A 12,249-nucleotide genomic window follows, 5' to 3' on the forward strand; every position below is an offset into this window, starting at 1 on the left:
TCTGATCAGCCTACTTTAAAAAGTAGGCTAGGTTTTTGCACATCTGAGATGATTGCTGAGCAGACTGAACTAAGGGTAGGCTGGTGAATCAGGTAACTCACCAACCCCCGGAATCTACACTGCTGCATGAGCAGCAAGTCTGAGGTAGAGCTGGGCTCAGAGTCCAATCCTTTGTCCATTTCCAGCCATGGGGTCTGATGGGGGCAAGCCCTGGGCTGCAGGATGGGTTTGTTCTGGCTTCTAGCTACTGCTGCTTGGTTATACCTGACCTGAAAGAAGCCAGAGGGTAGGGTTGTGGGTAAGGAGAAAGGGTGTATGTTGGGTTTTTTTGTTTGTTTTTCTGTGACGGAGTTTCACTCTTGTTGCCTAGGCTGGAGTATAATGGCATGATCTCGGCTCACTGTACTCTGCCTTCCAGGGTTCAAGTGATCCTCCTGCCTCAGCCTCCTGAGTAGCTGGGATCCCAGGCTCACACCACCACACCCAGCTTATTTTGTATTTTTTAGTAGAGATGGAGTTTCTCCATGTTGGCCAGGCTGGTCTCGAACTCCTGACCTCAGGTGATCCACCCGCCTTGGCCTCCCAAAGTGCTGGGATTACAGGCATGAGCCACCGTGCCCAGCCTGGTGTAGGCTGATATTTAGAAGAGTGGCACAATCAGAGAGAATACCTTGGTTAAGGAACTGGTTGGTACATCACCTCCTTCGGGAAACCCTCTCTGATGCTTCCATGCTGGCTTAGGGATCCTCCTGTGTACTCCCACAACACCCTGTGCTACCTTGGTCCCTACATGAATCCTATGGTATTGAGATGATCTAAGGATTTCAGTCTCTTCTCACCAAACCATGAGCTCTTTGATGGCAAGAACTATGTTTTGTTGATGGCTGTGTGAGGTCTGGCACAGGGTATAGATTATGGAAGTGCTGGGTAAACGGCTCTTGACTGACCTGGGAACAAATGCATTGGCCTGGGAGGCTCTGTACTACTTTGTTCCCAGAGGTAGCTTCAAAATAACCCAGCAGAAAACTCTGGCTTTCTGGAACTACACATTGCAATGGGATGACCGAAGAGATGACCCCCGGAAATCTGGGCTCCAGTACCTGCTCAGCCACTTATTAGCAGTATGGCCTGATTAGCATGTAACAATCCCCTCCCTGTGCCTCGGTGTCCTCTACTACCAAATAGGGGCCATGGTCCCACAGATGTACAAAGTTGTCTTGAAAATGGAATGAGATCATGGGTGTGCAGGCGGTGAGACACATCTTGAGAGAGGTCTTTAAGACTTATACAGAGGTAAGAAGTTATTAATAGCCTCATTATTATTCTTACCCAGAATGCCCATGGCAAAGCAGCATGTGGCAGCCCCAGCCTCCGCACCCCACCCTTCCATACTATTTCTGTACCTGGAAAGCAGGTTCTTAGAGGGATCGTCCACGCGTGGGGAAGAGGGTGAATGACAGGCAGACCTGCCTCCACTGGCACTCCAGCCTGCTCCTCCCTGGACACTCTCCCCAAACCCTGTGAGTCAGAAAGCATGGCCGACATGGGCCCACCACCCATCTGGAGGGCTTCGGGTGACATCTGTCTCTGTTACTTCATTTGGTGCAGTAGTGGTGCTGCTGAAGTGCTGAGTGGAGCCCCTAGAGTGGTCAGCACACATCTCATCACTTGGGCTAAATCCTGGGGCAGCCTGTCTTCCTGGGGACCTCTGATCCACCTTCAGACCCACTTGATTCAGATTTCAGGTAGGCCCAGGCATGAAAGGAAGCAGCTTTCATACCTGTTGCACGTTTCTAAGTGAGCGGCTCAAGTCGGCTCATCCTACCTCTCCTCCCACTTTTCTTCCAACGGCCCCTCCAGGCCTGGAGAGTGGAGAACTCTGGGCAGGAGTCAGCACAGATCCAGGTGTTTCTCCTCCCCCACACCTCTCACTTCCATGCCATGAGAGTGTGATGCTTGTGAACATCAGTTGGCACACAGCAGGGAGCAGCAGAGAGATAGGAGTATCCCAGAGAAAGGAGGAGAAAATCAGATAGGTGGGTGGGTGATGGGTGACCCCATCCTCCATAAAGTCCTGAAGGCAACATCCAGGTTCTGACAGCCATCAGAATCCCCCAGGTATAAGCCCCAGGACTCCCAGGGGAGGGCCTGACCTCCACAATCCTGGGCCTCATCTTTTAGCTTCCCCTGGCTCTCACCCTAACCCATGAACATCAGCATAAGGGCAGAACGGATCCGTAGAAGTGGGGTCTTTGCTGGCTTTGGGAATAATCAAAGCCCGGGGGTTAGCAGAGCAGTGGGTACAGAGGAGAAAAAGCCAGCACAAATCCATCTACGAGCCAGGGAAGGCTGGGCTTGGAGTGAGCTGTCAGACCAAGCTCCATCAGGCTGGTCCAAGGATCTCTCTCCACAGGAGGAAGGCCAGCAGCAGCTACTGCCAGTCTCATGGGAATAGTCCATTATCAGAGAAAGGCAGCCTGACTGCTTTGAGGAGGTCTCCTAACTCAGCTTAGCTCCCTCTCTCCCCACTCGGCCAGCCAGGTCTGTGCGCTGCTGACTTAAAACGCTGCCCTCAATTCTATCTTTAGCTCTGGCTGCTGGGAGCCTGAGTGACAGGCAGGGTGGGGGCTTGTGCTGGGGGTGGGAAAAATTTGCAGATACCAGGTTTGCTGAGAAGGTGGCATTGACTGCAAGGAGCAGGGCTCATGTCATAATCACAGAATCATCTGTGGCCAGTGCAATGGAAAGCACAGAGCTCCACTGATACTGGTTGGTGGGTGGATGTATGTATGTATGTATGTATGTATGTATCTATGTATGGATGGATGGATGGATGGAGGGATGGAGGGAGGGAGGGAGGGATGGATGGATGGATGGATGGATGGATGGATGGATAAATGGATGCATCAATGCATGGATGGAGCAGTGGCCCCTGGGAAAGAATGAGAACAGAGCCAATTGGTCCATTGACCAAGGCATGGACCCTGAAGGAACTCTGCATGATATTAGGCAAATGACTTCCCCTCCTGGCCTCAGTTTCTTCATTTGTAAGAGAGGACTAGATAAGTGGTTTTCAGGCTGCCTCCATGGGCCATCACCACCACCTCCACCACTACATCTCCTCTCTACCCTCCATGTTCATAAACAAGGGGCTGCTTGCTGGCCTTGAGCTGGGAGGAAGGAAAGTGATGGCTCCACAGGGCTGTCCTCCTGTTTCCATCAGAGCTGCTCGCCGGTGTCTATCCTGAACATTGAGCTTTCTGGAAACAAGTCTGTTAGACAAGAGGCTAAAGAGTGTGCTAACCACTGGACAAAACAATCTTAAAGGTTTTTTCTGACTTCTGGAGCCCCTTGGAAGCCATTGTTCCATCACACATTGGAAATGTTTGGGTTGCTATGGACGGCTCCAGGGGCGACGCAAGAATTAACAAATTTTCCTGGAGACAGGAATAATGAAGACCCCTGGATTTTACCCTTCGCTCCTCTCCCTCAGAAACCCCTCACACTTCATAAGAGGGGATTTCCTGGGCCATGTTGACTGCAGAATGTTTCCAGGTTACCGGCTTTGAGTGGAGAGGTGGGATACTGTGTAAATGCAGTTTTCTCAATTTTTCTCATTAATGGGTCACCCTGTTATTTCCTTAAAATTTTTTTTTAATTTAAAATTTTAGTAGAGATGGAGTCTTGCTATATTTCCCAGTCTGGTCTTGAAGTTCTTGGCTCGAGTGATCCTCCCACCTCAGCCCCCACAAGTGCTGGGATTACAGGTGTGAGCCACTGTCCCCAACCTGTTATTTCCTTTTAGAAGCTTGAGTGTTGTCCACCCTGTCCTCTACAGTATAAGGGTCCTGGCTGTGGGTAGAGTGAGGAGTCAGGTCCTAAAACAAGGGCTGAGAAGGGGCAATGTCCAAGTCAGCTGTGCTCCCACATCCTACCTGGCAGAAGCTCAGTATCTTTCCAGCCGCAGGTGAGTGGGCAGGTGGCTCACATTATAAAGTTGTTAATTTCCCTCCACCCCCAGAGCAGCTCAGTTTCCCAAGTGCATTCAGACTTGGCCAAATGAAATTACCTTTTGCAGGAGGTGGCAAGACTAGTCCTCAACTGTTTCTCATCAAGACTGATATGAAAATCCCTTATCTGAGCAATAAAACACTGGCAGGCTCCCATCTAGTCAATAATTTTTTCCAGTAAGAAAAAGTGAAGGGCTCAAGAAAGGATGAGGAGGGGCTGGGGAAAGCCCTGGCAGGGCAATAGGAGCATGGATTGAAAGGGGCTGATGGCGGGTGTGGCCCAAACACCCAGCCAGGCCCAGCGGGGAGGTGAGCGGAACTGACGTGGAGCTCGAGAGGAGACTCCAGGCAGACACAGTTTAGAGGAAAGTGCCAGGAGAGGGAAGTGGAGTCGGATCCACCCATCCCCTGTCCATCCTAAGGTGGCAGGACCCCACAGCACAGCAGGGCCTTTGAAGTCCCAAGGTCGGGGAGATCTAGTGGCCTAGCATCCTGGGGATCTGGATGCCAGCTCAGAGTGCAGATCTATGGAGCCAAGGGAAAGAGGCCATTGGCAAGTCAGGAAGGCCCAATGTGGAGAGGGAAGCCGGGCCCACCAAACTCCTTGTTCTTTCTCTTGGCCTGACCTGTGAAAGGAATGGGATGTGACTGGGCCTTGGGCAAGTCACTTTAGCTCCATGTGCCTCCATTCCCTTCCTTGTTAGATGGAGACTCTGCTTCCATCACAAAGAGCCAACCCTTGACTCTGCCTCCATCACAAAGATGTTCTAATCCAATCTGATGACAGATGTGAAGGTTTTTCATTTGAAATAGTAGAACTGCTTCACAGGTACTACTCATGGCCAGAAGGCTGGGGTCTAGCGCCCAGTTCTCTACTTTATTTTTTTTTTATATACAGAGTTTTGCTCTTGTCACCCAGGCTGGAGTGCAATGGCGCAATCTTGGCTCACCACAACCTTCGCCGCCTCCCATGTTCGAGCGATTCTCCTGCCTCAGCCTCCCGAGTAGCTTGGATTACAGGCATGCGCCACCATGGTGGCTTATTTTGTATTTTTAGCAGAGACAGGGTTTCTCCATGTTGGTCAGGCTGGTCTCAAACTCCTGACCTCAGGTAATCTGCCCGCCTCGGCCTCCCAAAGTGCTGAGATTACAGGCATGAGCCACCACGCCGGGCCAACTCCCTGCTAATTTTGAGCCCTGCTTCCTGCTCTGGTCTTTTGCTCTTGACTCATGCCTGGGACGGGCAGGGCCTCTGTCTCTCCTTCCTTTGACCTTCCCTCCACCTCCCTACCTTCCTTCTTGGGGATATTCTCCTCCCACTCCTTTTTTTTCCTCCACCTTTATCCTGGCCACCCTCTGGCACTGAACTCCCAATAAGGCAAAAGTTCCTGTGCGGACCCTGTGCTGCAGCATGTCAGGCCCAGCTCTTCCTCCACACTCTGCGGTGGGATCATGATCACCCTACTTGGAAACCTGCCGCTGTGTGCTCAGGTGTGCATCCCACAGCATGCCTGAGTCCTCATCGAGGACTTGCACGGGCTGCTCACTTCCCACTGACCCCACCACCCCACACACCAGCACTGCAGGACATGGCCTTTCTGCAGTTAGTCAGCTTTCTACCTCCTCCTGCTTCCAAACCATCACCTCACCCACCACCCTCAACGTCCGCCCTGTTCTCTCTGCTAAATCAAGTAAATAGCCTTTGAATAATTGTCTATCTCCTCCCCTCCAGGAAACCCGCAAACAACCTCACTGGTATTTTGTCTTTGCATGGGCACCTTTTAGACTATGAAAGGATTGGTATCTCTGCAGTGTGAAGTGTGTGGCTGTGTGTCCTGTCAAGGCCCTTGGGGGTCATCCTTCCCAAAGGGGCCATACTCACTGGCTCCCCGTGGTGAGGCTAGTATGGGCAGCAGACCAACTACAGCCTCATTTGTAGGAAGAGAACCAGGTCAGGTTTGGGGTCTAGAAGATGGCAGGACAGCACCCAGTGCCGAGGCTGCAGTAACCTTTATGACAGTGACCCATCCCAGAGCCTTTTCATGAAAATGTGGCCACATATCATTCTCCTCTAACTCTAGAATGTGGCACTCACCACCTGAAATTGCAGACAAGGTACAGACGTTGTCATCTGTCGCCTGAAGAGCGGTTTGGATTGTTTGTGTTCCCTGCTCACTGCCGAGAGATAAAAGCTCAGGGGCTACTTATGCTCACAGACTGGGCTCAGCACACAGTCCTGACCTATTTTGTGGCTTTAAATTCAGAGATGCCAAGAACACTGTGTTTTTGCTGCTAAGTCTGGCAACTTAACCCACAGTAACCTTTAGGTGCTTTCCAACCCTGCAATTTCTTTGCTTATTGTTCTGGGTGGAAAATGGAAAACCCTCTCTGCCAGCAATTAATTTACAGAAATAAACAAGATTTCTGCTTTTTGTGACAAAGACAGTCCCTGAATGCCAATCTTAGGGCTGCCAGATTGCAATTTCAAGTGGGTGCAGCCAACATGGTTAGAACTTGCAGGTGATTTATGGAGAAGGTGATGAGAAAGGAGAAAACGCAGTCAGGACGAGGTGGAGAAAAGCATTGCCTACGAGCTCCTGTACTTGTCTCTAACTTCTCTGGCAACAAGTCTCTGTGCCCTTTGACCTTCTACCTTCCCTGTTTTTTTTTTGTTAATTGCTGATGATTCTTGTTTTTTCACTCTGTTCCATTTGGCTTTTTTCCAGCCCTTTCCTAACATGGTGCAGCCTGGTGGCCCCTGCTTCCAAGCCACATCCCTGCCTGATGGCATCTCAAAAGCATTTTTCAGGCTGGGTGCAGTGGCTCACGCCTGAAATCTCAGCACTTTGGGAGGCTGAGGCAGGTGGATCACCTGAGGTCTGGGGTTCAAAACCAGCCCGACCAACATGGAGAAAACCTGTCTCTACTAAAATTACAAAATTAGCTGGGCATGGTGGTGCATGTCTGTAATCCCAGCTACTCCAGAGGCAGGAGAATCGCTTGAACCTGGGAGGCGGACGTTGAGGTGAGCCAAGATGGTGCCACTGCACTCCACCCTGGGTGAAAAGAGCAAAACTCTTTTTCAAAAAAAAAAAGGAAAAGAAAATAAAAAAAAGAAAAAGCATTTGTTACTCAGAACCCTTGGCTTGCTACATTTCACCTGTGGGAGAGTCTGGTTCCTTCTCTAAGAACTGTTAAATCTAAGAGCTGCTGCTGGGATAGTTGACTGGAAACTCTAGAAACAACATCCACAATCCACAATACAGAAGCAAACTCACTCCTTCTTCCCTGGATACTGAATGAATAAGGACATGATGCATTGGAAATGAAGCGGGCAGGCATAGAGCTGAGACACAGAGTTGCTGAGAAGCTGGAAGGATTTGCTTGGGTAGGAAGAGCAGTGCGAGTTTGTGGGTGGAGACTCTGAGTGGCACCATTAGAGATTATGTTGGGGGAGTTAAAAGCAGTGATTAAGTCTGAGAACATTGTCTCCTCCATCTCCATCTCAGCCCCTGCTGAAAATCAATCCTTGTAATCACTGCTCCTATCACCACTGCTGCTCTCCAAGGCTCAGCTCAATAGTTTGTTAGGTAGATTAGGAGAGAAGAGAAAGGACCCAGTGGTCTTCCTCAGACACCTGCTTCTCAACATCCTGCTTCCTATTGCCTGCCTCTGAGAACTTCACTTTTTCCGGCTTTGCAATTTGGATGCTTATCTTTCCCAAGACTTTATCGGCTCTGATCTCAAGGGTACCCTGGGCTGGACAGTGAGCAAGTATTTGTTGTGCATGGTTTCAAGGTGCCTAGTGTTAAAAACGGACACAGCCCCATCTTCAAGGAGCTCACAGTTGCTCCTGGAGTCAAGATAAACACAGATAACAATGGAAACCTGCAGAGAAACTAGAGAATAATTTCCTTTAGGCAATCGCTGGAAGCTAAATGTTTTCTGTAGTTTCTGCTTTCATCTCACTCTGGGTACCTCCCCATTGTCCCCTCTTGACTCCATCCTGGAGTAGTCTGGACACAACACCCTGCAGAGCTTGGTCCTCTTGATCCTCTGCAGAGAGACACAGAAGTGGTTCCATCTCTCTCCGGAGGAGTGGCTGGCAGAGGAATCTTGATAATAAACTCTAATTAACAGGTCAGGTACGGTGGCTCATACCTGTAATCCAACACTTTGGGAGGCTGAAGAGGGTGGATCACTTGAGCCCAGGAGTTCAAGACCAGCCTGAGCAACATGACAAAACTCCGTGGCTATAAAAAAATACAAAAATTTGCCAAGTGTGGTGGTGCATACTTGAAGTCTCAGCTACTTGGGGGACTGAGGCAGGAGGATTGCTTTAGCCTGGGAAGTCGAGGCTGCAGTGAGCTGTGTTTGCACTCTTTCAGGCTTTGCAATTGGGTGCTTATCTTTCCCAACACTTTATCGGCTCTGATCTTAGGGGTTCCCTGGACTGGACAGTGACTGCATTCCAGCCTCAGTGACAACGTAAGACCCTATCAAAAACAAAAAACCTCACCATTTACATTTTTTTTAGACCCTATCTAAAAAAACCAAACCAAAACAAACAAAAAAAAACCCTCACCATTTACAGACCAGACTAAGAGCGAGTTGTTTGCTATGGATTCAATTCAGCACCTAATGTGCAACCATAGTGCACCCAGGGCATTGTGCTAGGTCTTAGCAGGAGCGGTGGGTGGTACAAAAATGAGCAAGAAAAGTTCTGTGTCTAAAGAGCGTGTCCTCCATGCGTTTCTAATGTTATTTGATTTCCAAAAACTTCAATTAATACAGGATCCTTTGGAGGTACTCATGGTTCTGTGAATCTCTTCTTGAACAACCACTGAAGTCATAGCATTAATGTCTTTAAAATCTCAGATGAATTTTTGTAATCATAAGAAATGTATTATCTACTCTATACGGGTATTGGTTTCGATATAAAATGATCCTCCTCTTCCCTAAACTCACACTCTTTAAGTTCTACTTATAACACTGAAGCAGCAGGAAAATGGACTAATTGTATCCCATCTTTTCTATCTCTGGCATACTATCTTACACCCAAGGAACCCAAGTACCCCTGAGAATCAGGATTATACTCAATACCTATTTATTGATTTCAAAACCCAGAGAGGTGTTAGACAGCAGGGCTTGGAATTCTCCTTCTCTCCCTCTTCATTTTTCCCACCTTCCCCCTCTCCTCCTTGAAGCCTTCTGGTCTGGGATGCCCCTCCACTGGCTTACCTTCTTCCTGCGCATTTCTTAGAGGGGGCCCCTGTGTGGTTCTGGTCCCTGTTTTTACATTTGTCATTGTGTTGGTTTTGAACACAGAACCATTTAGGCGCAAGGCAAATGGTGGCCCAACAAAGATCCTTAATCATTCCATTAATTAAGTCTCTCAAAAACCACATGTAGGTCATGTGCTCCTTGGATGAATAGCTGTGCTGGACAGTGAAAATACAGTAATGAACAACATAGAAATGTTGTCTCTCCCAGTGATCCCTTCAAGGGACTGGGAAAGCCAGACATGGGTAGAATAATTATGCCAGTATAATTTTGAATTATGCCAGTATAATTTTGAATTGTGCCAGGAAGGGAGAGAATAGAGTGCCATGAAAATGTATAGCAAAGCGCTTGATCTGATCTGGGGGAGGTGGTCAGGAAGGCTTCCTGGAGGAAGAGACATTGCAGGAGAAATTAGGATGAGTAGGAATTAACTAAATGAAAAGGGATTGGGGGGCAGCATTTCAGGCAGTGGAGCAGCATGTGTGAGAGTCCCGTGGCTGGAGGAAGGGATTTGAGGAACTGAAAGGAGACCGATGTTGCTGGAGCACAGAGAAAGAAGAAGTGGTGTAACATGGGCTGGAGAGTCAGAGAAAGGGGGCAGAATTCTAAAATCCAAATAGATCATGATGGCTAAGTATACACTAGGGTCAGGACATAGCCAAGCATGCTTACTCAGTTTCAGAGTACATTAAGTAGGAGGAACTTTAAATAAAACCAAATTCACCAAATTCACCATAAAAAATACTCCAGGCTAGGCGTGGTGGCTCATATCTGTAATCTCAGCACTTTGGGAGGCCAAGGCAGGTAGACCACTTGAGGTCAGGAGTTCAAGACCAGCCTGGCCAATATAGTGATACCCTGTCTCTACTGAAAAGCAAAAAAATGCAGGGCATGGTGGCATGTGCTGTGCACCTGTAATTTTAGCTACTCTTGAGGCTGAGGCAGGAGAATTGCTTGAACTCAGAAGGCGGAGGTTGCAGTGAGATGAGCTCACACCACTGCACTCCAGCCTGGGAGACAAGAGTGAGACTCTCTGTCAAAAAAGAAATACTCAAAAAAAATCTCAGAATATATATTTGCTGAATGAATGATGACCTAGTACATGATTATGTGTCTCCATTTCCAGCCACGTTCTAAGCAGAAGCCTGACCTGGCTCTGCCTCTTCCAGAGCAAATCACCCAGTACTCTTCCTTTTTGTTGCCATGGCCTTCTATACATGACTGTCATGGCTTTGTCCCCCTGGATTGTAGGGATGGTTTGCTGCTGGCTTCTCCCATTAGACTCTAAGCTCCTTGAAGGGAAGGACCATGCCTTACTAATTTTTTCATTCCCAGTGCCCAGCATAGTGCCTGGCACATAATAGGCACTGGTTGAAGGAATGCATACTGTTCCGTCCATATAAATTCAACTACACTTCATGATGATCAGGATAATACAAGTGTACAGCTGCCTAAGCCTCCTATACCCTCAGAACTAGCAGCACACATTTCAGGAGAGCCAGCTGCACTCCAGGCATGTTTTGTAGTCAAAGAAAGGCATTCACTGAGTCAGTCTCAACCTTGTTCTTCTGGTGACCAAATCCGGGACCTTGTTTTCCTTATAATGTTTTCTGTGGGTGTGCCCAGACAGCTCATCAAGCCAATGGGATCTAAGTAGGAAAATCCACAGGATTAACTGCTAGTCCTCTGCACTAGCCTATGATAACATTCTCTGTACGAATAGCCTTTGTATTTCCAAGCTACACATGCACATCCATTTTCCTTTTGTCTCTACCACACTTCTACCAGGTGTTTATATAACTGAAAGAAGTTGAATGGTTGCTCCACGGTCCCATGGCAAGCCAGTCAGGCCTGGAGGCCTTTTCTCCTACATTTCCCTGCTTTACTCCCTACCCCAGAACTTTCTCTGTTACTCACCTTGAAAGGAGATGGTTCTCAGTGGCCACTGTCTGGGAGGTGCTCTGTGTACCTCTTTAGGCCTTGTTCCTGCCAAGTCAAGCCTTGGCAAGCTCTGATGGGAAGCTGAGGGGGTCAGCCAGGGACTGCAGAGATTGGCGTATGGGGAGAGAGAGTTGCATAAGCCAGACTGCTTTCTCTCTTTCTCCCAGAGGCAACCTGATGCAACTTGCAGCTACAGAGCCACCTTCGTGGCTTCTTGCTTCAGCGGGAGCAATCAGGAGGGATAGGCTGGCTGAACTAAAGACAGACAACAGCCAGAAGGGGAGGGGGAGTCATTTCCAGCTGAGCCCGGGGCCAGGGAGTCTTCAGGCTGGAGACAAGCTGGTGTTGTCAATGAATCCTAGAGACAGATGACAGCTGGCTTCTAGATGTGAGCCCTTGCCCTGCTCTAGAGCTGCCCACTTAGGATGGGGCAATGCCATGCCATTCTTCAGGAAAATGAAGCCTAGCCAACTGTTACTCTCCTCTCCCCTTTGGAGACAAGGCTGCTATAGTGTTAAATGGCCTGATCCAAAACCTACAGAAAAATGACATTTTTCCCTGTTAAAAAAATTCATTAAACTATCGCTGAGTTCTAGGCATTTATTGAAAGATGAAAGGGCAGTCTCTATTCTCAAGATGTTTACAGTCTGGTAGGAAGGTAAGCAGACACGCAAAAATCATACATGAAAAGAAGGTGGTTAAGTGTCTTCAAAAGAGAGGGTTAGAATCTGGCTTAATGAAGGGAAACAAGACTGTGGCATCAGAGAGGCCATCAGTCTTAAAACGCACCTGGAATTAAATTTGGAAGACAAATGCATGGCAAATGCCTATGATTCTAGGCCACTGCACAGTTTCCATGGCTGCAACCTTCCTTTTTTATCTAGGATGATAATAATAATACTAACGACCTTTCTCAGGTGCTTATTATGCATCAGGCACTGCACTGAGCAGTTCACATCCCCCACCTCATGTCATTATTAGAACTATCCAAAGTGGATATATTCTTATCATCCTA

At 48.4% G+C, this 12,249-nt stretch overlaps 1 long non-coding RNA gene across 1 annotated transcript; it reads right to left on the reverse strand.

Annotated features, from left to right (window-relative positions):
• Positions 1-3,638: 3,638 nt before the first annotated feature.
• On the reverse strand, positions 3,639-4,725 carry LOC144577444 (uncharacterized). The gene is made up of 3 exons (XR_013521390.1): positions 4,637-4,725; positions 4,070-4,167; positions 3,639-3,890 (listed from the first exon to the last, which is right to left on the reverse strand). It is a non-coding gene; the product is annotated as an uncharacterized LOC144577444 (long non-coding RNA).
• Positions 4,726-12,249: the final 7,524 nt, after the last annotated feature.

The sequence above is a fragment of the Callithrix jacchus genome, chromosome 8 (assembly GCF_049354715.1).
Source record: "Callithrix jacchus isolate 240 chromosome 8, calJac240_pri, whole genome shotgun sequence".
Classification (NCBI taxonomy): Eukaryota; Metazoa; Chordata; class Mammalia; order Primates; family Cebidae; genus Callithrix; species Callithrix jacchus.